We start from the raw sequence: 24339 nt of genomic DNA, 5'->3' as shown, positions 1-24339 counted from the left end.
TTAGCAAAATTTGAGTAATTGTATTGTATTTTTTGTCATGTTCTTAGTATGTCTATATAGTTTTTCATGATTTTTTATTTCAGTCTTAGTTGTTTTAGTACATCAGGTTAATTTAAATGCAAATGAGAAATGTTGCTTTGACAACTAGCTGAAATAATACGTTTTTTTATATATATTTTATTTAAAGCAACAAAATTTTTTTTATGGTTTTAATTTTAGTTTCAGTTAACTATAATAACCCTGTTGCCTTCAAAATCAACTCAAAAATCTTGAATGGGTATGATTCCTCTGCTCTTGGTCTTGCTTTCATCTTACCTTACTTAGATGAGAGAAAAAAAGAACAAAAAAGCTGCATTCTTCTGGGAACCAGCAGATAGTCATTTTGTGATGTGGATCTCTGCAGGTGAAGGAGCTCAATAAAGAGAGAGAGGGAGGCAGGGGGTTGAGTTAGTGTGTTAGCATGTCGTGTCCCCACGCTCCCCGCGCTTCTGTCTGTTTTTTTGCGGGGTACATGACTCACTCAAAGGACAGAAAGGCTTTACAGGAGAGCTCAACGACCTGCTGCCAAGACCCAGAGGCTTCAGATCAATGAGCACACAGCTTCTGGCAGTCTTGCTCAACAACAGGCTATGAGCATAGGCTTGAAGAATTAACCACAGGCAGTCAAAGAACAAAGAAGAAAAATGCATTTGAGGAGAGTTATAACACCACATGCTTGAATATGGATATGTAAATGAAAGAAAAAGGGGACTTTTTGTAGGATGCATTGAATTTGTCGGTGTAGTTACAGCTGTATGTTTATATGTTTGGAGATGTTTGGATATACTGCATGTGACATGCTATAGATTTTATGCTTTTGAAAGAGAGAAATCAGTGGGTTTATTTTAACAGACATGCTTGGAGAAACCACATAGAGCCCTGGAGTGTGTTAGTTCCCCTTTGTTACGGTATTGGACGTTTGTGAGGTGAGCAACTGGCACTCAGGGGAGATGAAATGAGCATCTGACATACAAACTGTAGCCTAGAAACTCTGGATCCTTGGGTGTCATTCAGATAATCAGTGGAGGTATGCTTCTAACTAATAGCCCATATGTGAAGATTTACCTATGCCTTAACCAATCAGAATAATTTAACCTGGTGTGATGATGACGTCGTTTAGTGACCTGTGTTAGAGTATAATTACTGCTGTATAGAGTGGCACAGTTACGACGTCACTTTGTAGGCCGACTGGCAGTTAGCATCGCACTGGTTCCCTTGAGAAAAACCAATTGGGATTTTCCCATTGGCTTTTGGATTATCGCTAAAAACAAGCTCTATGAGCAACAAAAGTTTATTATACTTGCACATTTTGTCCATCAAGATAATTATCACAGATGAACACAACTTTTATGAATTTTGAAGCCTAAATGCAGTTGCCGGAAGTAAAAAGCTAAACGTAGGCTATAAACAAACTACACCACGGTCCCACAAATTCAACGTCACCATCATAAGCTTTTTCTAAAAACATTTTCCCAGAACGTTTGAGTTAGACTAGTTTTTTAGAGCAGAAGCATAATGAGGCTGTAAAAGCAGACCGAGGTTACCTGATCGGTGTGATGAAGTGTCTTGAGCTTGTGTTCACCATAGACCTTTTTTTTCAGCCATTTAAACAAAACCCAATTTAAAAAAAAACATTGACTTTGGGACAATGGAACCGGAAGTGTACAAAGTGATGTCATACCTGCACCACTCTATTGAGTGTGTATGACTCATTTTGGAGATGAAAAAAACAAAAAGATCAAGAGGCAGAACAACAAGGGTACAACGGGCTAAAGGCACACCTTGAAAAAAAATAGTTTTTACTACTGCAGATGTATGCAGAAAATATGATTTCAGAAAGTATGTTTTTATTGAACATTGATAGAGCAACAGGTTTTTGTGAAAATAAATCATAAAAGGCACAGAGAATTGTACAAAGTATTAGTACAGATACTTAAGCTAAATATGCTGGGTTAAAAACAACCATTTCTGGGTTATTTGGCAACCCAGCTCTGGGTAAATATTGGACAGAAGAACCCATGCTGGGTTATTTTGTGCGTCGTTCGGCTAGTTTCAAGCAGACTTTAGCTGCAACGCACATGCAAACAAAAAAGGAGACTACAGACATTTTCCTCTTTGGACAGTAATAATTTGATAGGAAGTTTTCTCTCAGGGCAGACCATTGACAAATGTATCTAGTTTTAACCGGTTTGACACAGGCTACCCAACATTGGGTTACACTGACCCTGCGCTAGGTAGGTATGTGAGGGGGTATATTATTTGTATTGACAGTAAAAACGACCAAGCAGCTGAGGTACAGAAAAACTACCCAGCACTAGGTAAAAATATAAAAAAAATACCCAATAAAATGACCCAGCAGGGTGAAACCAGCATTTGAGTTAAAAAAAATAACCCAGCATTTTTTTGTGTAATATTTTTTTAAAACTGTCTATGTAAATACTTGTTCAAAAAAATCACAGTAACAAATGATCAGTATAAAATATGTTTGTTAAAAAAAAATACAAAATGGTAATATTCTGCATTGAAGGAGATCCCATAGTAATTTAATATATAGCTTTACAGTAGTAACAATAAATATGATATGATATATATGATTATGATTTTTTGCACCCCAAATACCATACTTTTACATAATCTTTCTGTTGCTTTAATTACCTGGAACATAACATTAACAAGACTTTTATCTCAAAATATAGTCAATCATTTTATTGATGCTCATTTGCTACATAAATCCACATTTATTTATTTTTTTTAAACATTAGATAAAGTTTCAACTTTGCGTTGCTGTCCTCGATCTCGTCAAGGATCAGCCAAATTTCCATGTGCATAATCGAGCACAGTTGATAAGAAAAGAGCTGAGAAGAATAAAGTCAAATGCTATGTCAGTAGCACAGCATCCTATTGATCTAATTGTGTCCATCTTCACAGCCCTCCTCAGAAAACACCACTTAAACACTTCGGTCCCCCGAACACCATCGGATATCACAGACTCTCGCCCAAAGATCCCTTGATGTATTCTGTCTGAGCACTGTATTCCCCCTCTTACCAAATCACATATTCTAAAATCTGTAATGAAGGCCTCTCTTGGCATTTTTCACTGGCCATCCTAGCACCTGTCATGTCCCAGTGGCAACAATGTCACTGTAAAATTAAATCTTATTTTATACAAACCAAGGTGGTTACTTGCTAGCTACTCTTAGCCCATGCAACGGCTGCAAATGACATGCAAAAATGGCAATAACTGACTTATTTATTTTAGTTTTTGTACTTATTTTAAATTATTTTACATGATTTATTTATTCTAGATTTGTAAATTTATTTAATCCTTACTTTTTATGATTTATTTATTTACATATTTAGCATTTTATGTGTTTATTTATTATGTCATTTATTAATTGATTTGTTACAAAATAGTTAGTGAAATTGATTTTGAAGCAATACATATTGCATGGCATGTTTATCCTTGCAGAAATGTCTGGGGAAGTTCCTCCAGATGTCCACTTCTCATTTTCTGACTGCTCTCTTTTTTGTGACAATAGACTCTTATTTGTTATTTGGCATTTGCTGAGGAGGTTTATTGACTGTCATCAGTGAAATGAGTGCCAGCTGGGATGGTGTGAACACAGAAGGGGTTTGCAAACTGGCCAAGATCTTGAACTATGAGTTAATTCATTACAAATGAAATGGCAAAAATGTTTGATTGGCATCTTGTGATAGAGTTACAAGTAAGGGAAGCAGACAGACAACAGACATGCACCAAACACACAAACTGGATATGTTGGCATGGATCTAAATCACAGAACCGCAGCTGTGACAATTTTAATTGCACTGTTCGCTTCTCATAGATGAAGCAATTAAAATTGTTTGTAAAAATTCAGTTTGGCTGTGCTATCCCCACTCTTCTAAAACAGAGGAAGAGAAAACCACTTTATTTCTATATATGTGCAGATTTAAAGGGGTAGTTCACTCAAAAATGAAAATTCTCTATTCACCCTCATGCCGTTCCAAGCCTGTAAGACTTTTGTTAATTTTGGAAACACAAATTAAACTATTTTTATGAAATCGGAGAGATTTCTGTCCCTCCATTGACAGTCTACGCAACTACCACTTTGACGATTCAAAAAGTTCATAAAGAGATCGTAAAACTAATCTATGTGAATTGAGCAGTTTAGTCCAAATTTTCTGAAGAGACACAATCACTTTGTATGATGAAGAGATTGAATTTAGGCTTTTATTCACATTTAAAGGTAGGGACACACTAAACCGATGCCAAATAACTAGTGCTGATGAAAGCTGACTGTGTTGTCGCTTCTTTGTCGCCTGTATCTGGGAAAAAAACGCAACACACCTGAACACACAAAAAGGACTACAGGTGACTGTCACAGTTGACCTTCTGTTTGTGTTTGCTGATCAATGTTAGACAGAAATAGAGCTTTATTTCCAAGTATGTTTGCACTCACAAGGAATTTGTTTTGGTGACAGAAGAAGCTTCCAGTACACACACACACACACACACACACACACACACACACACACACACACACACACACACACACACACACACACACACACACACACACACACACACACACACACACACACACACACACACACACACACACACACACACACGTTTGTTTTTGTGAAATGTGAGGACATTCCATAGGCGTAATGGTTTTTATACTGTACAAACCGTATTTTCTATCCCCTTACACTGCCCCTGCCCCTAAACTTAGCCCTCACAGGAGACTGTGCAGTTCACTTTCTGTGAAAAAAAACTTGTTCTGTGTGATTTATAAGCATTTTGAAAAGTGAGGACATGGGGAACGTCCTCATATTTCACCCTCTTTTTGTAATACCTATGTCATACCCATGTCATTATACACATTTGTGTCCTGATATTTCACGAAAACATGCCCACACACACACACACACACACACACACACACACACACACACACACACACACACACACACACACACACACACACACACACACACACACACACACACACACACACACACACACACACACACACACACACACAGAGAGAGAGAGAGAGAGAGAGAGAGAGAGAGAGAGAGGAAAAGGGTGTCAAAATGGTCCCTTTAGGGGTACAACAGCTTGTCACTGGGGCAGTTCCTTTAAAAGGACATCTTTGTACCTCTTTTACCACAAAAGTTCATAGTACGTATTTGTATTCTAAGGTACTAATATGCATCTTTTAGGAGTAAAAAAGGTACAAAGATGTACTTTTAAAGGAACCCACCGACTTTTTGGGACTTTAGCTTATTCACCTTATCCCCAGAGTTAGATAAGGCCATACATACCATTCTCATCTCCGTGCGTGCCATAACTCTGTCTGATTTGCTCGCACCACCTGAGAAGCCCCGCGGTGAAGAGCAGAAAGTTTGCTCAGAGTTGGAGTAATAGCAATTACTAGACAGTTTACAATCATGGGTGTTCGCTGTATTTTAAAGAACTGAGACAATAAACAGGGGAGAAAAGGTAGTACCATGATATAGAATTCCAATCGAAAACGCTGACCTGATGAATCTATGGCTGCTTGCTCTGGATATATTTCCAAACACACCTGTAGCCATCATCAAGTACCATCGCGTTTGCTCAGAACATTTCACAGAGGACTATTTTGAAAAAATTTAATTTTGCCACACGGACCATGAAACGTGTGCTGAAGGATACGGCCATCCCATCGGTAGTACAGACAGGACAAAGCGGATCACCCGCGGCTGCTGTAAGTGTTCCGTTATGTTTTTAGATGAAACATAGCCTACTGTAACAGTGCCATTTGCTAGATCTAATGTAACGGGTGGTCACTACTGTATTGCAGTTGTTCCCGTGCTCCATGTATCCCCTGTAATGTTGTATTGTGTTGTCACGAACGTGCTCTGTCACAGTAACAAATGAGCGGTGCTAGAGGTAATTCGGCGTCTTGTCTATCAGCTTCCAAACTTTGTAACTCCTCGTCTGTGTATTCCGGCTCAAAACGATATGGTTCTGGATTTTGGTTTGATACCAAGTAAAAATCTTCTGACAATTCCTCAACGTCAGCCATGATCAACAGTCACGTTCGTTACTAGCTACCTAGTCACGTTGGTTTTGTTGACAGAAATAACAACGGGGCTTCTCAGGTGCAGCGAACAAATCACTCAGCAGAAGTAGAGCAGTACTGCGTCTTCTGTGAATCTAGTCCCCAGTATGTAAACGTTTATTATAAGATGGCTGTGTCTCATATAACCTTGTTATTTGTACACGCTGTGACTATACACATCACAACATGCAAATAGGAAAATGTTGGCGTTATTTTGTCATGTATTGAGCAGTAGGCTAGCTGGAGCCGTTTACCTCCAGTCTTTGTGCTAAGCTAGGCTAACGGTGTGTACGTCAGACAGAGTTATGGCACGCACGAAGATGAAAATGGTATGTATGGACTTCTAACTCTGGGGGATATGTTGAATAAGCCAAAGTACTGCTGTTGTACCCCTAAAGGGACAATTTTGACACCCATTTTCTCTGTGTGCAGAGACATCAGTACACAGATGGTAAAATAGAAAATAAAGAATAAATATATGTGAATAATTGTGAATAATTGTAACATATGATCCACTGGAGGCAAGTTTGCTGAACCCAAGTGCAGTTTATTCAAAATAAACAAAACTTAACACAAAGACTTGACTTGACTTGACTAAACATAAAACTCACCAACAGCAGGTTACAACGATTAATACTAGACAAAGACACATGGCAAACATGAGGGTTTACATACACTGATGCTGCGTCCCAATTCGCCTACTTATACTACGACCTAAAAGTATGTACTTTTTTTGTGAAGAAAAAGTACATACTTTTGGGTGTGTAGCAGAAGAGTATGCAAGCTTTGGGACATACTACTTTGTCATCTATAATGGACTCTGTTGCTTAGTTACGTGCATCCCGTCACCGTTTAAACTGCCCTATCAATCATCGTCACAGTTCAAATCCTCCACATTCAATTGAATTTCCTACCGTATCAGAGAGAAATGTAGTTGCACGTTGATCTGCCATTCATGGGTCTTTAATGCAGAGACTCCTCTCATGTGTTTGCAAAGTTAATGGCCAAACGTATCATTACAAAAGTTCACAATGCTGCTGCTGCAGGTGAAATATAATGTGAATAATATTGAATAAATATTTTTTTGTCAGGTTAAATACTGATAATTGCTCACTCAAACCCCTTTATCTAATCCTCTCTACTCAACCATCAGACTCGCATAACCGTCATGTTTGTAGTTTTTTTTTAACACTTTTTATCCGCGTTTGTATTTCTAATCGAATCCTCATCCATCTCGCAATGGGTTGTGGGCAATATCAGCCATTAGAGTGCGTATCAATCTGCTCTTCGAATTCGGAAATAGTAGACCATCCGGGAATCTTTGGAATACTCTTTTCAACATACTACGATTTGGGACATACTAATTCTTTTTTCGAATACTATTTAGTACGGATAGTATGCGAATTTGGACGCAGAGTGAGACTAATGACTGGACAAGGGACACCTGTGAACAATGATCAAACAATGAACCAATGAGAACAAGACAACAGAACACATGACAAGAGAGCACAAGAGGGCATGGCAATCACATGACCAACCAGGAAACAAGACAGTGAACATGACATTGAACATGATAAACTAAGAACATGAAACTTGCACAGCATAGATGAGTACACCCCCTCTGAAACTTAAGTTCAGCAATTACTCTTTACTTAGAAGACATGTTAGGGTTCTTTAGAGATATAATGTTCCAGCAAGTCTGCCTGATCAATTACCAAAGTCAAATGTCAATGCCAATGTCAAATTTATTCAGGAAAATAAGATTTTCTAATCAAGTGATACAATGTTGTGTTGCAAAAATGAGTACACCCTTCTGAAAGGTAAGTATGTTGAACTAAAACATTTAAATAGAAGTCATTTCTTCACAATTTAAAGTGTTAAATAGCCCACTGAATTATTGTCTTGAGGCTTATTTCTAAGCACAAAAGAGGACAGTGGTACAAGAGGATTACCAAATAATTGTTTTAAGTGTGAAAATATAGCAAACGTAACAGAAATTCAAAAGCTATGGACTTGTGACAAGGCCCCTGAAATAATCAGACCATTTCAAGTTTTCATTTAGTGATATGTGATTTTTTTTTTTTGCTAAACAAAGAGCAGGAGAAATACCAAGCGAGTGTCTCAAAGCCAGCAAAAGCTATTAAAAGAGCGACTGTTTATCTCACAGAAGTGACATGCATGGTTGTTGTCCACGCTGGAACTCTCTACTGTAGCCAAAGCAAAATAAAGTCAATTAGCCTTTTCTAAGGCAAGGCATTTACAAAATATATACTTATGGGAATCCATGCTCTGCTCTCATGAGAACAAGTCAATCATTTTGGTTCTAACAGCATCCAAAATGTTATGGTGTTGCTAGAGGAGGAGTATGGTGAGAAGTGTCTGGTTTCCACAGTGAAGTTCAGTGGTAGAGAAGTTCTTATTGGGAAGTATGAGTGCTGATGGAGTGAGGGAATTGTGCTTTATCAATGCTCTCATGAATTCACACACCACTGTGTGATGTAATACAAAAACTTGAAGCAGAAGATAATACCCTCTCCTCATTCCCTGTGTTGTTGGGTATTTTTTCAACATGACAATGACGAAATGCATTATCCCAAGGTAAAAAACCTTCTGTGGACATGTATTTCCCCCAATCTTTACACTCTCTTGAGCACCTGTGAGGGATTCTGTAGAGGAGAGTTGAGTAACACTCCCCATTAAAGATCAGGGCATTTAAGGAGGTCATCATCCAAGAGAAACAGGACAGATGTGACAATTTCTCATGAACTTGTACACTCTGTCAAGAAACTTTTCTTATGCCTGGCTTTTCTGAGCCCTTTTCCTCACTCTGAATGTATACAGTTCTTGGAGGGTGGGCAGGGTAGCACCAATAATCCTCTCAGCAGTCTGAACCATCCTCTGTAGTCTTCTGATGTCTGAATGGAAGTGGAAGTGCCGAGGACAGACTGAATCACTGCAGAGTAGAACTGCATCAGCAGCACCTGTGGCAGGTTGAACTTCCTCAGCTGGCAAGTACAACCTCTTCTGGGCCATTTTTGCAATAGAGCAAATATGATTGTCCCACTTCAGGTCCTGAGAGATGGTTGTGCCCAGGAACCTGAATGACTCCACTGCTGCCGCAGTGCTGTTCATGATGGTGAGTGGGGGTAATGCTGGGGTGTTTCTCCTAAAGTCCACAGTCATATCCACTTTTTTGAGCGATTTCAGCTCCAGGTTGTTATGACTGCACCAGACAGCCAGCAGTTACACCTCCTGCCTATATGCAGACTTGTCACCATTGTGTATGATGCCGATGATAGGGTCATCTGCAAACTTCAGAAGTTTGACAGAAGGGTCTTGGATTTGAATTTCCCCATTCTCACTAGATGTTGAATCTCTGTCGGAAAGCTGGCGAATAAAGCTAGGAACAGAGAGCTGAGTTAGCTTAGTCTGGAGGAGTGCTGGGATGATGGTGTTGAAGGCTGAGCCGGAGTCCACAAACAGGATACTCACATAAGTCCCAGGTCTGTTGAGATATTGTAGGATGTAGTGCACTTCCATGTGGACTGAATCATCCACAAACCTGTTTGCTCGATAAGCAGCAACAGTCCTGTGATGTCCTTTGAAATTACTTCATGACCACAGACATGAGAATGACAGGTCTGTAGTCATTAAGTCCAGTGATTTAGTTTTTTTTGTGATGGGTATGATGGTGGAGCATTTGAAGCAAAAAGGGACTTTGCACAGCTCCAGTGATCTGTTGAAGACCTGCTAGAAGATGAAGGCTGGACAGCACAGGCTGGTGAGACACTGTCTGGGCCTGGTGCTTTCCTTGTCTTATGTTTCTTAAAGACCTGATACACATCCTCTTCACTGACCTGAATGGCAGGAGAGTGGGAGAGCTGGGTTGCTGGAGGTGTTGATGGTTGTGCAGAGAGACCGTCAGAGTGAGTTTGGGGTGTGAGACTGGGATTTTCAAATCTGCAGTAGAGATAATTTGTGTTGTCAACCAGTTGATTCCCTACAGAATTGGGGGATGGTGTCTTGTAGTTTGTGATGTCTTTCAGGCCTTTCCACACTGACGCAGGGTCCAGATTTTTAGAGTAGCTCCTCTTAGCCACTCTAATCTCTTTTGTCAGTGTGTTTTTGGCCTGATTGTACAAGATTATGACCCCATTCCTATAGGCATCTTCTTTGGCCTGGCGAAGCTGTCTGAATTTCGCTGAGAACCTTCCAAACTGCCAAACTGTTCTCTTTGCCCAGACGGTATGGATATGGCTTCATTTTCCACTGTGGGGCTGATAATGGCTGCTCTTTAGCCTAAAAATCTAGACGCACCCTAGCGGAAGCAAATCTAATTTGCAGCCAGGGTAGTCTAGCAACTCTCCGTTGGCTTGCGAGCTGGAAAAACCAAACACTGGTCAGGCCAATCACATCGTGTATAGAGTCGGTGGGCGGACTTAACATAATGACGGTAAACAAAGAAGCTGGCGAACAACGGTCTTTCGAATCGGCTTTGGCCGTGACTCTGGAAGACTTGTGAAGTCATCCTTAAGAAATGAAGATGTGTTCGGAGTTTTGCCGACCAGATACGATGAAAGTTTAATCTATCAACTAGCTCCGCTTCACCTTCTTCGTTGCTCTGGTTGGTTGTAGCGCTGTCCTATTGTGTGCAGAGGGAATTTGAAAGACAGCTGTTTATCCCGCCCCTTGGACTGAGCCTTGCTAATGGTGAGTTCCCAGACCCAACATCTTGATGTGGGTCTGGCTTGTCAGGCTAGCTGCTCTGTGGAATGTAATACAAATGTGTCAGTCGATGCCTTGGTAAAGCAACAGTTTACTGAAGATATAAGATGTAAATTGCGACCCGTTATGGAGGATGGTCAGATATTTCTTTAAATTGTATTTGCTCAAATAGCGCGATTAGCCAGCAACAGAGAAATTGGTAGCCAGGCAACAGACAAGTGACCAATTCTGAGTTGCGACGTCACTACACACATTCTACCAGCGTGGTTCAGCATGTTAGACAACCATGCTGAGAATTACGGGCCGAGAACGGTTTGTAATCATGCCATGCTGTACTGGGCTCAAGAGGAAATTTGTCATTGATGTATGTTAAATAAGTCCTGGTAGGAATGCACATATCCTTACAGAAACTGATGTATGTGACAGTATCTGTGAGCTCACCCAAATCAGTGTTAGACACTTCCAAAACACTCCAATCAGTGCACTCAAAGCAGGCTTGTAAATCCTGCTCTGCTTCATTAGTCCATCTTTTACAGGCCTTATTACAGGTTAAGCTGATTTCAGTTTCTGCCTGTAGGTCAGTATAAGATGAACCAGACAGTGAACAGAGAGTCCTAAAGCTGCTCTAGGGACAGAGTGATATGCATCCTTTACTGTGGTGTAGCAGGGGTCCTAACTAGTGCGCCAGCTTGCTTCCCGTGCTTATGCGCCTTGGAGCGCTTGAGCTTCGTCTCTGCTCCTCCAACTACAATGTTCAGCAAAAGATCAGAATAATAAAACAAGCAGACGATTCAGTGGTGTGTACTGCAGAATGTTCAGCAGTTCATCACTGGTGAAACTGATTGTATAAGAAAAACAAAAAACAGGACAAACTAACAAAAACAGTAAAACAACTGGAGAGCTCCACACCAAGGCGGCCATATGCGGGCGAAATCTTCAGTATATTTAAATCTCTTCAGATTTCATTAAAAAAATCTTCATTTGTGTTCCGAAGCGAAAGTCTTATGGGTTTTAAGCGACATGAGGATGAGTAAATTATGTTCCTCTCACATCTGTCTTATAACATCCCTGGTGTTTTTTCCACTCAAACCTTAAACCACAATTTGATGGGTATTATCCACTTTGTCTAAGGAAGTGTGTTGTTGGCTATATGTTAATGAGCACTGTACTCACCCAAATCAAGTCTACAGGAAATGTATAACATGACAGGTCATCAAATAGCTCTGATAATGTTGTGTGAAAAGATCCTTAATCTAGACAGAGAAACACTAACTGTTGTTTGTCTGAATTTTTTTTATTCTCATCAGTGTTCCATCAGCTATGACAGTTAAATCTAGCATATTTTGTGTATGAGCCCATACAGTAACATAGTATATAAATATTCATATTTTCATGTGATTTGACAGTTTATTAAATATCAAAATCTAAAAGGTGTGCATCATACCTGACACCCAGATGAACACTTTACAGTTGTTTTTTTATGACTAAGTCGTCATTTTCAAATGCTATTGAAGTTAGAAACGTGTATACCAATCAATGTCGTATGTAACTTTAGAGGCGATCCTAAATTCACGAGTATCGAATGTCTAATGTCAAGCCAACTTTATGCCAGTCCCATCAGATGCACTGTGGTTCTGCTGTGATCTGTGAGCTGCTGAAATAGAAAAAAACAGTCAATCGCTGTATAATGAATAAAGCTTCTGCGTACATCGCATGCATCTCTGCTGTGCTGTTTATGATGAGAGTGCAGATCTCAGTGAGTGAGAGTGTGCTCTGAACAAAACTCCCGCGTTTCAGCGATGACTGATCTGAACGCCTCTGAGAAGACCCGCCAAAGTGGCTAGTAGGAGTGACTGTGTTACACGCCGCAGCTGAAATCCACCCCCGCAAATGGCGGGTTGGCGAGTGTTAATGTCAAGCCCTGCTTAGCATACTAAATGTGGACACCATGGCTGTGTTCGAAATCGCCCCCTATACACTCATTCACTATTCCCTACATTAGTCCACTGATATAGTCCACTTTGAAAACGAGTGAGTGATTTCGGACACTTAAGTGCGCCGGAAAGGCTGCCATTTTTGCAGTTTGTGCTTGCTGTTTATTTGAAACAGAAAACCGGCAGCTCCAGTAATAATGAAAAGATTTATCTTGAACTTTGCCACAGAAACTAGCATGTATAAACCTTAATCAAACAATATAATAATTATTTTAAAAGGAATTTATACCTGTATGCATGATATTGCGCTGGACCAGTGCAGTTTGGAAGATGGATGGATGATTGATTCAGCTGTGTGGGCACTATTTGAGGGAACAGCCATTTAGTGCTGTCCGAAACCATAGTGGACGTTAAGTGCACTCATTCAATCCCACAATGCACCGCAATAACGAGTTTACAACCGATGTATTCTCAACAGCTAGAGAATACCCATAATGCACTGTGAGTCGCGCCGTACATTGAATGAATTCCCGCGTTTCGCCAGGAGATGGCATCGACCCACACACTTGACATTGACCAATGATATTGGACCCACTCACTTTTATCGTCTCAAATTGAGCACATGTCTGTTTACATACCCTGAACACTGATTAAAAGCGTTAGAAGCTTTATTTTCACTTTTCTAATATTTTCTTCATTTTCATTGAAAATAAATGCCTTTCCGATCTGATATGCGAGTTCGGCAAAAGGCGAATTCGAACCACGGGTCGATTTGCGTCAAAACTTGACGCCATGCCTCTTACACCTACACTATTGTTGCTGCGTAAGAATTTGAGTTTTCCGTAGTTTTGTCTGCCTCAACCAGACGTTTAGTAAACAAGCCGATATATTTGTAATTATGTAAAATGTTTCTGTGAAAGGACCCACCCACATTTTTTTGCTTCTGACGCCCATGCAATATAGTATAAATAGTAGCCTACTATATAGTATTAAATATATACTATACTATATATATTTTATACTATAAAATTTGTACATAAAATATTAAGTCTTTATTTTAAAATGAAATCCTTATTAGTTACTTTAGTAAGTTCAGTGCCTCACAAGTAAAGAGCTATAGGGTTAACTTTAAGCTTGTTGGCTCGTTTTTGGAGTACGCTAATGGAGTAATGGAGAATGAGGGTACATGGGGCGAATCAGACAGCGGTAAGTTAATTAATTCAGAGCGCGACTGTGCGTTGAGAGTTGGCTACACAGTCTGGTTGAGAGTGAGTGGGATTCAAAAGCATAATGGTGCGTTCACACCGGACGTGATTCGCGCGATTCGCGTGAGTGATTTACATGTTAAGTCAATGCAGAGACGCGAAATGGCATTCTGCGGCGCGATTCGCGCGAATGAGGCGGCGAGATTCGCGCGATTCGCGCGATTGAGGCGGCGAGAAGGACGCGACTTGAGCGTTTTGAACGCGCGATTCGCGCGAATCGCGTGAATCGCGCGAAACGCTCAAGTTGAAAAATCTGAACTTTGGCGGATATTTCGCGCCGCGTTAACCAATCAGGAGCTTGCTCTAGTAGTGACAACAATGAGGTGAAAATCTGTATATTAATATCTGGTTCAGACAATATGATTATCACTGTGATAACATTAAATGACATGAAACACAACCCAGTCTCTTTTTGTTAAATGCAAGTTTATGTATGATCAATAATACAAAAGTATAAGTAATGTATAACAAGCTATACATGAAATAAAGCAAACAATGCAGTCAAACATTCAAAGTCAGTGCTAGTAGGCTAACGTTACAACTGCAACATACAGTTATAGCCTAAAAATATAAAGTAATGAAACTTATCTTTGCCCTCAGCCTAAACGATTTGCCAGGGAACAAATTATAGATCCATGAGACCAAAGATCGGCCGTTACAAGACGAATTATAGCTCGAGACACACCACAGAGACATCAGAGCCAGCGGGAGACGGCAGAAGGACTGGCCGAGGAAAGGTTGCCCTCGCCGGCTTTCACGTGCGCTGAGCGCGCTGTCCGCTGGAGCTCACAGCTCCGACAACGGCAGATAAAATGTTCAAATAGGCACTGTTTATGTAAATAAACCACAGATTTGAGCTTTAAACAACTACATTATCGACTGAAAAAGTCTTAAAACTACGTTTTGCCACACATTAACAGTAGATATGAAAAAAAAAAAAGACATGTAAACACAGTCCATGTCAGCCATTTCTCAACGAGACGAGCTGCTGGCGGAAGCCCCGCCCATGACGCGAATTCGCATCTGTTGTGCAGTGAATGTCACGCGCGATTTGCGCGAATTTCACGCGCGATTCGCGCGAGTAAACTCAAAATGTACACGCGTCCACCTTCGCGCGAATCGCGTCCGGTGTGAACGCCACATAAGGAGTCGTTTCTCGTTTGCTCTCGAAACACTCTCGTGGGACTTTGCTGTCATACGCCGATCGGTCTGTGCAGCGCAGCATATTCTCCAGCGCGTACATTTACTGTACACTTGTTATTGTGGTGCATTGTGGGATTGAATGAGTGCACTCAAAAACGTCCACTATTGTTTCGGACACCACTACAAATGGATGTTCACTCAAATAGTGCCCTATTTAAGGGTTTGGGGGCGATTTCGAACACAGCCCATGATTTTGTTTTTCAGTAGCAGTTTGAATGCTGTAGTAAATTCAGTTGAAGAAAAAAATAGATAGAAAAGATGATGGCTGACAGAAAAGAAGAGATTTGTTGTGGATGTCAGTGAGTAATCTGACATGGAATTATCTTCGTTAGCTGCCTTCAGTGACATTGACTAATGCATTCACTGAGAAGCATTGAAGTTGGTTATTGAAGATGTCATAACTGCTTTTGTCACTTTTCTCATATGAGCATTTTATCTTAACTAAAGTTAATGACGGTAAATGACATGTGCATTTACTTTTTTTGGCGAATTCGAATTAGTAGTGAATTTGAGCAGATCAAGGATTTCAATCTTCAACAGATGATTCACAGACTGGTAAGGAACAGATTGCTGCAACAAGAGGTGTTGACTGAGGCTGAGTGCTTATATTTATCCACAAGCATAAAAACACTCGCAGATGATGATGATGATGACGATGGGAATGAGCAGCAAACAGAGAAAATTTGCATTATGTAAAAGCCAAACTGTTCATTTAATCTCCATTGGTGTGACTGATTATATTTTTTATCAACAATTAAGAAGAATAATCTGACATTAGTTAGGAGACTGTCTGATTTAGTTCAGCAATTTTCTTAGAAGAAAGTTTCATGTCACTTTGCCACTTTGACTTTCTACACATGCACGCCTCATTACTGAAAAAGAAATAGAATGACTAATGTCCCAAAGAATTTACTATATTTAGTTTAGTTTACTTTCCACATTGATGCTGCATTTTTTCTACACACCATTCGAGTACTATTAGATGTACAAACCTGAAATAAAACATATTTGTAATAATAAATTCTAACACAAATTGTAAATGGTAATAATTATTATATTATATTATATTATATTAATTATATTATATTATATTATATTATATTATATTATATTATATTATATTATATTATATTATATTATATTATATTATATTATATTATATTATATTATATTATATTATATTATATTATATTAATTATATTATTTGCTGCGGTGTTTGAAAAGCAATTGTACATACTTAATTCCTTGTGTGACTGCACCAAAACCCAAAAACCTTGATAATCTGCTTGTGTTTGATTAGACCTGAGTTTAAAGATTTTGCTTTTCGATCTGCTATTGATAGAGCAAACAAATGAGCCACGGGCAGCAAAGGATTATTTAAAGCTTTAGTCATACATCATTTCTATACAAGCCTCAAAGTGGTCAGGCTGATCCCATATAGAGCATGAAAAATATATTTATGTTTAACCCTATACATGTTAATGTTGCTGACTTTTTTCCCCCCAATTACATATTTTTGTAATCATCATAAATTAGGTATCATTCAAAAATTTTAACACTCAAAATTCATCCTGTGAACATCGCTTAAAAGCGAACATTGCATTACCATAAAAACAGATGCTGCGCTATCGACTATGGGAAAACATTTTTTTTGACCGGTTGTGAAGTATAGTGGCAAACACACCAAGAACTTGGCTTTAAATAACCTCTGAGGATGACGTCATCGGAATGCACACTCGTGAGAGGCTATAAATAGACGCAAAACAGGTGCGCCTTCAAGTTTCTTTGTCTTCAGAGACCGCATTGTGTGTGTGTGTGTGTGTGTGTGTGTGTGTGTGTGTGTGTGTGAAAACTAGCTCTTTATCTGTCCACTTTGTTAGGAGTTAGAGTTCCAGTTGTCAGTGTGCAGAATTTTCTCAGCGTGAAAAAACAGAGATGTCGCAAACAATCAGGAGATGCGTGCCTCCCTGTTCACGGCCCATCCCTGACTATGACACACATTAGTTCTGCTTTGAGTGTTTGGGGGAAGAGCATGCTGCCCTTGCTCTTGAGCATGGCGAGTGTGAGCACTGTGAGTTGTTTTAAATTAAATCGCTTTGCGCTCGTCTCTGATATTTCCAAGGGCAAGCTCCCAAAATGAGATTGCGGGGCTCGCGAGTCAATCTAGCTGAGGAACGAGAGACGTGTACGTTCCTTTCGCTCGCTCTCTCTCCAATTCGGGATGTCCTCGCATCCTATGGACCAATGACGCTGCATCTCTTGTTTCTTGCGAGATGGATTTTGAATGCGCCGGCTTCGAGGGTTCCTTCTATGATGATAATGCACAAGAGGAACTACTCGATGTGGTGACTTGTGCAGTGGCTGTTTCAACTGGACTGGCCACAGAAACAAGAGACCCCCCAAACGCTCAGAGTTAGAGGATAGATTTCTGTCTGGAGGCCGAGGGGAGGGACTGAGCGACGGTCTCTCCTTTTCTTTGAAGACCGCCATGACGAGTTAACTCGTTCATGACGAGTTCATTCGTTCATGGGGGGAACCATATACATAATTTGTCTTTGTGCCCTCGGCATCGACCTATTCAACTATCTAGTGGAGAAACTGTATTCGGCCAGAGCTTTGGAACCTTCACGTTTGGCCCCTGAGGGGGACCAACTGAGGGATGCTGGGCTTCCAGCTGATATTGTACATTCTCAGTGCTAGGGCTCCCTCCACAAGAAGAATCTATGCCCTTAAATGGAGTGTCTTTGAAAGGTGGTGTTCTGCACGCGGTGCAGACCCAGTTCACTGCCAGATTGTTTCACTGCCCAATTGTTGTTGCACTGCCAGATTGTGTGCTGGAGTTTCTGCTGGAAAAATAAACAGCATTCACATGCCCGCCCTCAGGGTATTTGTGGCCGCCATATCGGCTTGCCACGTCCTGACTGACGGGGATCCTCTTATCACCTGCTTCATCCGTGGAGCAAAGCGGCTGAGGCCTTACATTAGAGTAAAGATCCCTTTGTGGGACTTAGCCATAGTCCTTAAGGGGCTGGACAAAACCCCCTTTTGAATCTCTAGAGTCAGCGCCTGACATGTTTCTGACCCTAAAGATGTTTTTTCTCATGGCCTTAACTTTGCTAAAGAGAATTGGGGATTTGCAGGCTCTGTTGATTTTGCCATCCTGCTTAGACTTTGCCCTGGACTGGTCAAAGCTATTTTGCACCCTCACTCTGACTATCTACCTAAAGTTCCATTCTGGACCGTGCATCCAGTCATTCTTGAAGCCTTCTGTTCTCTGCCTTTCACTACGCTGGAGCAGGAGGAACTTCACCAACTGTGTCCAGTCCGTGATCTTCAGACTAACGTCCACCGCATTAGCCAGAGGCATAAGTCAGAGCAACTCTTAATTTGCTATGGAGGCCACAACTGGGGGGCAGCTGCCAACAAGCAAACTATGTCACACTGGGTGAGGGATGCCATTGCTTTAGCCTACGAGGCACGTGGTCAAGCTTCACCTCTTGGAGTTAGGGCTCATTCTACTAGTGGGGTTCCATCCCCCAAAGCTTTGGCAAAGGTGCCCCCTTGCAACAAGTATGTGATGCGGCAAGCTGGTCCTCTCCGCACACATTTATCAGATTTTAAAGTTTGAATGTTCATGCTACTCCGGGCTCACATGTCCTTTAGTTGACATCCCAAGCTCATGTCTGAGACCTTTCTCGTGTTTGTGAGCACACAATCTCCAGACACTTCCCAGTGTGACAGCATTGATATTCTCTATCTCATAGAGCATAGGGCAGCATTGAGAGTAGGGAATGTCTTGGGTTACTTGACTGTAACCCTGTTCCCTGAAAAAGCGGGACGAGATGCCGTGCTGCATTGCCGCACTGGGGACGTGTCTAAACGTCTCTTTAGACAAAGTGATATCTGAAGGTGCACCTGTTTCCTGTCTATTTCACACTTACAAATAAGTCAGATAGAATAAATGGTATGCGTATTTGGCATGCTGTCCAAGGAGAGTGCTCCGAGCTCAGTATTTGACTCGAACCCAGAGTACTCCTCCGTATTCCTGGCTGTGGTAGGAACAAGCCAGAGTGAGGTGTCGGGGTGGTGGAGGGATGCTGAAAACTGTTGAGGAATGTCGATATATATATATATATATATATATATATTAGTGGTGGGCCGTTATCGGCGCTAACGTGCTGCGTTAACATGAGACTCTTATCAGGCGATAAAAAAAATATCGCCGTTAATCTATTCTCAAAGTTGGGTTGGGAGCTAGATCTATACTACGCAAGCTATGATGACTTTCACCTTGATATTTTAGCGCGGATTTATACCTAGCCGAATTGCACTTTAGTAGGGGGCGAGAGAACGAGTCTTCGAACCTGTGTGTATGCCTACTAGTGTTGTCAAAAATATCGATATTTCGCTATGTATCGATACTGAAATATCTGAAACGATACGATACTCATTTTCTACAGTATCGATATCAGCTGCGCTCTCCTCTCCTCTCCGACCGACAGCGAGTTGACACGCACCCGCCTCCTCTCATTCAGTCCGTTTAATCCTCTGAACATTGCGAACGGGTGTTCTGTTGGATTTTTCCTCATGGTGTGACCGGTCTGAATTTCGCGCGGGGTTGCACATGACGTTAATTCTTGCACATAACGTTAATTCCCGCAGATTTCGCACTCGCATCTGAAGCGCACATACACATACCTTGATAAAGCCGCCGTTGAAATACAAGTGCAAAAATTAGCTCCTTTTTCAAGCTTATTAATGGTCAAATACACTCAAAAATGTCTCAATGCCCATCTTGGTGAGTTTTAACGTAAACACAGTCGTAACCAGCTCACAGGAACAGTGGGATCCATGCGTGCGTCAGGTCTTAAAGGGACAGAAGTTATTTATTATTCAAACTACAAAAAGACAAACGATCACTTACGAGCACACATATTCTGAATGCCTTTGGCAGAATTCAAATGAGCCATTTTAATCTAGATTAATTCCAAGATTACAGTGAGATTAATCTAGATTAAAAAAAATAATCTATGCCCACCACTAATATATATAGACTTCCTCTCATGCTGATAGGATAGACATGGTAATTGATGTTGATGACGAGTTGATTGGATTGATTATTTGAATGTGCTCTTCCTGGACTGAAACATCATTTATAGCCTCTCACGAGAGCACATTCCAATGACGTCATCAACAGGTTATTTAAAATTCTTGACGTGTTTGTCACACAAACTTCTCAACCGGTCAAACAAAGATGTTTTCCCATAGCGCAGCATCTCGTTCCTACTTTTTCAGGGAACAGGGTTACAGTTAAAGGACAACTCCGGTGAAAAATGAACCTAGGGGTAATTAACACATGGTTACCGAGTAGATCGTTCTCTGGGATGCGTTTTCATGAAAATCGAATGTAAAGAGTTTTATCTCTAAAAACAGATTCGCTTATAATGCGAGTAAATGGGGCACAGAGTAAGTAAAATTAAATCGCTAGTTAGTACCACTAACAAGGCTAAAAATAGCCTCACACTAACACGGTAGCATAATGAGGGTTCCTAAATGCAAACCGAAGCATTGAGAACTTTGTAAGTGTACAAACAGTTTAATAAGAAGATACTTTATAAAGACAGAACATTATGCGTATACAGACTAGGCATATGCCGGTATCAAATTTTCATGTTGCGATAAATTGCTGAAGCTTTTATCACGGTATACGGTATTATCACGATATTGAAATAAGTTGCAAAAAAAGTGTTGTCATACTATAACAGGTTAAATCACTTTCTTATAACAAAAGAACCAAACTTTTAAATACAATAAAGCAATACACAAAAATGTATAAAGTAAACAAATATTTAAAACAGATTAAAGTGCAAAAGAATTATAAAGAACAATAGGTATGCTGAAATGTACATTTACCTAAGATTAATACAAGCTTTAGAAGTATTTTTCATTGTCACTAATGTTAAATACTGGAGCCTTGTAGAGTGTGTGATTGAACAACAGTCAGAACACATTAAAACAATATCTAGGGCATGTAATTTAGTCCAGATTAAAATATAACATGCAAGTCTTTAAGTATTATGTATTAGGTTGTGTGATTACTGGGGAAACGGCTGCATTTCTGCTGTTCCGTCAGCGCCCTCTGCTGTCGAAGAATGAATGTGCACTTCAGCGTCTCCTCATTCCGCCATGTGCTCGGCTCATGCACGGTCTATTTACATCAGTGCGTGTTCCTCTTTGACGTGTTTTTCATTTTAAAGGTTGATGGGTAAAGTATTCTTAAAATTAATTCTAAAAATCTGAATAATTCGTAATAATTAATTATTCACGGTATTTTGAAGTGCCCACGATAACAATATTGTGCATGTTCATTATTGCGGTATATTGTATTACCGTTTACCGGCACATGTCTAATACAGACAGGAGCCATCTTGGAAAACAGTCTCGACATTCGAGCCACGAACGCTGTGCTAAGTGAGCTGGTCGATAGGAATTATCGCAGCTTAGCACAGCGTTCGTGGCTCGACTCGACTCGGCTCGACTCACAACATTTATTTAAACTATTTTATAATCAAAAACTTTTCTAATTTTGTCAAAACACATATATACTCAAGGTTTCATTTTTGGTGACTGTTTTAATAGAAGTGATATTGTGACAGAAATGTTATTGTTACAGGAGAATGCATAAAAAAAATCAATGGAATGTGGGTGTCACCCGCTGACTATTTTTTGTATTATGCCTAAATAAAATCTCATAGGAACCTCCATTTTTGTGATACGCAACTTGGTTAGACATGTGGCTTTGATTTTATAGTAATTTTAAAGTAAATTTTTTTACTTTGTTTTTAATTTTATTATTTTGTAAAATATATATTTTGTTTAAAATATTTAGTACAGTACATTTGATTTACCGTAAACAAACTTTTATAAGTTTTTTACACTTTGAAGTGCTCTCAGTTCATCAATAATCTGCTGTGTGTCTTCTTTAAAAAGAGACGAACCTTGATAGGTCTGTATTGCATTCTTTTTGTTCCTCTCGTTCTGAAGATGGCTATTGCCCTTTGCAGTCTCTTTGTTCTTATCTGTTCGAGCACTGAACATCTCCATGGTTATGAGCCTGTGATAGGTCAAAAAAGAGGCAACAATGTGATTATCGTTTAGTTATCTCATTCCCTATTGAATGCATTGTTAGCGACAAAGCCTTTCCATGGCAACAACTGGCTGTGAGTGGCAGCGAGTTTGCTGATATCTGAGTGGAAAGCAGAGCTGGAGGGCTAGTGCTGATGTCCTGTCCAGTGACCCGGAGTTGTGTTGAGGGTCTGCAGTGCAACAGCTCATGCTTCCAGTGTCTGTATTATTATGAGAATTTTGCTGAAACTTCAAAAGACTTGTGTATAGATGGTGTCCATTTATATTGTGTAAGAAATATCGCAGAGACAACATTCCATGAATGTGTTTGGTACAGTATATCAGTGCCATCACTGACAACAAAGTATAATTCTTAAATCAGAAATTCAGCTACCATTTAATAATTGTGGTACAGCATCACTGTATCACGAAATGTCAACCAAAATACAGTTATAGCTGAGAAATGAGGCAAGAAAAGCACGCAGCTGAAAATGTGATGTTAATATTTGCATAACTTATTCATTACTGCACCTCAGCAACTTTCATTTGTGCTGCTAATGAACTGAGCAGAATAAAGACCGAAGGCATTCTGTCATAACGCTGAGATTATTATTCGCAAATATTGCCATAATTTGAAGTACAGGACTGAACCTGCAGAGTCATCATGGATGACTACGATAGCCATATGACCTTATAACTGCGTTAGAGCAAACTATTTCAACAAAGCTAGTTAAATATCCTTCATGACTGAATGAATCTAAATGTCTGATTTATTTATTTATTTTTACATGCATGCAGGGTTTAACGTTAATGTATAAATCTATAAGTAGTGCTCATTAAAAGGTGAGATCTAATTGGAAGTGAGCTATTGATAGTCAACATCTGACAGGTTCATTTATTATCAGAGTCTCATGTCTACGGTCAACACTTTTTTTATTTCATGCCACACGCCGGACTCATACATTCACATGTAAACCTTTATTCTACAAGACATGACTGCCAGGTTAGATGTACTACAAAAAGGAAGATAAGCGGCACAGTGCTGGGGGTAATGAGACAGTTCAAATGTAAATAAGGGAGTGAGAAGAAAAAGAGAGAGAGAGAAAGCTTGAAATATATAGCACGACTGCATGTTTGCGTGAGAGAAGAGGGATAGATGGATGGATGGATAAATTAATAGAAAGCCGGACAGATTTACATTTGGATGGATGGATGGATGAATGGATGGATGGATAGATAGATAGATAGATGGACAGATAGAGGGATAGGTAGAAGTTTAGGTATGATGGATGGATAGATGGGCAGATAGAGGGATACGTATATGTTTAGATATAGATGTATGGATAGATACTGTAGATGGACTGTGATGGATGGATGGACAGACAGATAGATAGAGGGATAGATATGCATTTAGTTCGATGGATGGCTGGATGCATGGATGGATGGACAGACAAACAGATAGAGGGATAGATTGACAAGATAGATGTATTGATAGATAGGTGGATAGGTGGATAGAGGGATAGTTAGATGTTAAGATGGATGAATGAATAGACAGATAGATGGATTCCAGCAGTCATATTTTAATAGTTCTGTCTTAGCATATTTGTCTTTTCAAGGCAAGTTTGTGTGTTTATATATTTGTCTGTTGTCTGAATGTTTTCCTAATCTTGCCTATTTCCATCAATCACATTTCCTTTGGGCCTCAAGAAAGTGGAGTGTGTGTATTTGTGTCGCCTGTCACATTAAATAAACTCCCTGATTCATCTTGGTAGCTGCAGACGCAGGTGCAGAAGAAAGAGGAAACACCTGAGGAACTTTCACTAAACCCCTGACTCACACTTCTGTCTCTCTCTCTCGCTCGCTCGCTCGCTTGCTCTCTCAGCACAGCTGGATTGAACAGAATGATCACTGACTTGAGGAGGACCAGACTCTGCT

Source organism: Gobio gobio (genome assembly GCF_949357685.1).
Source record: "Gobio gobio genome assembly, chromosome: 7".
Lineage (NCBI taxonomy): Eukaryota > Metazoa > Chordata > Actinopteri > Cypriniformes > Gobionidae > Gobio > Gobio gobio.
Note: the sequence above shows the minus strand (reverse complement) of the source record.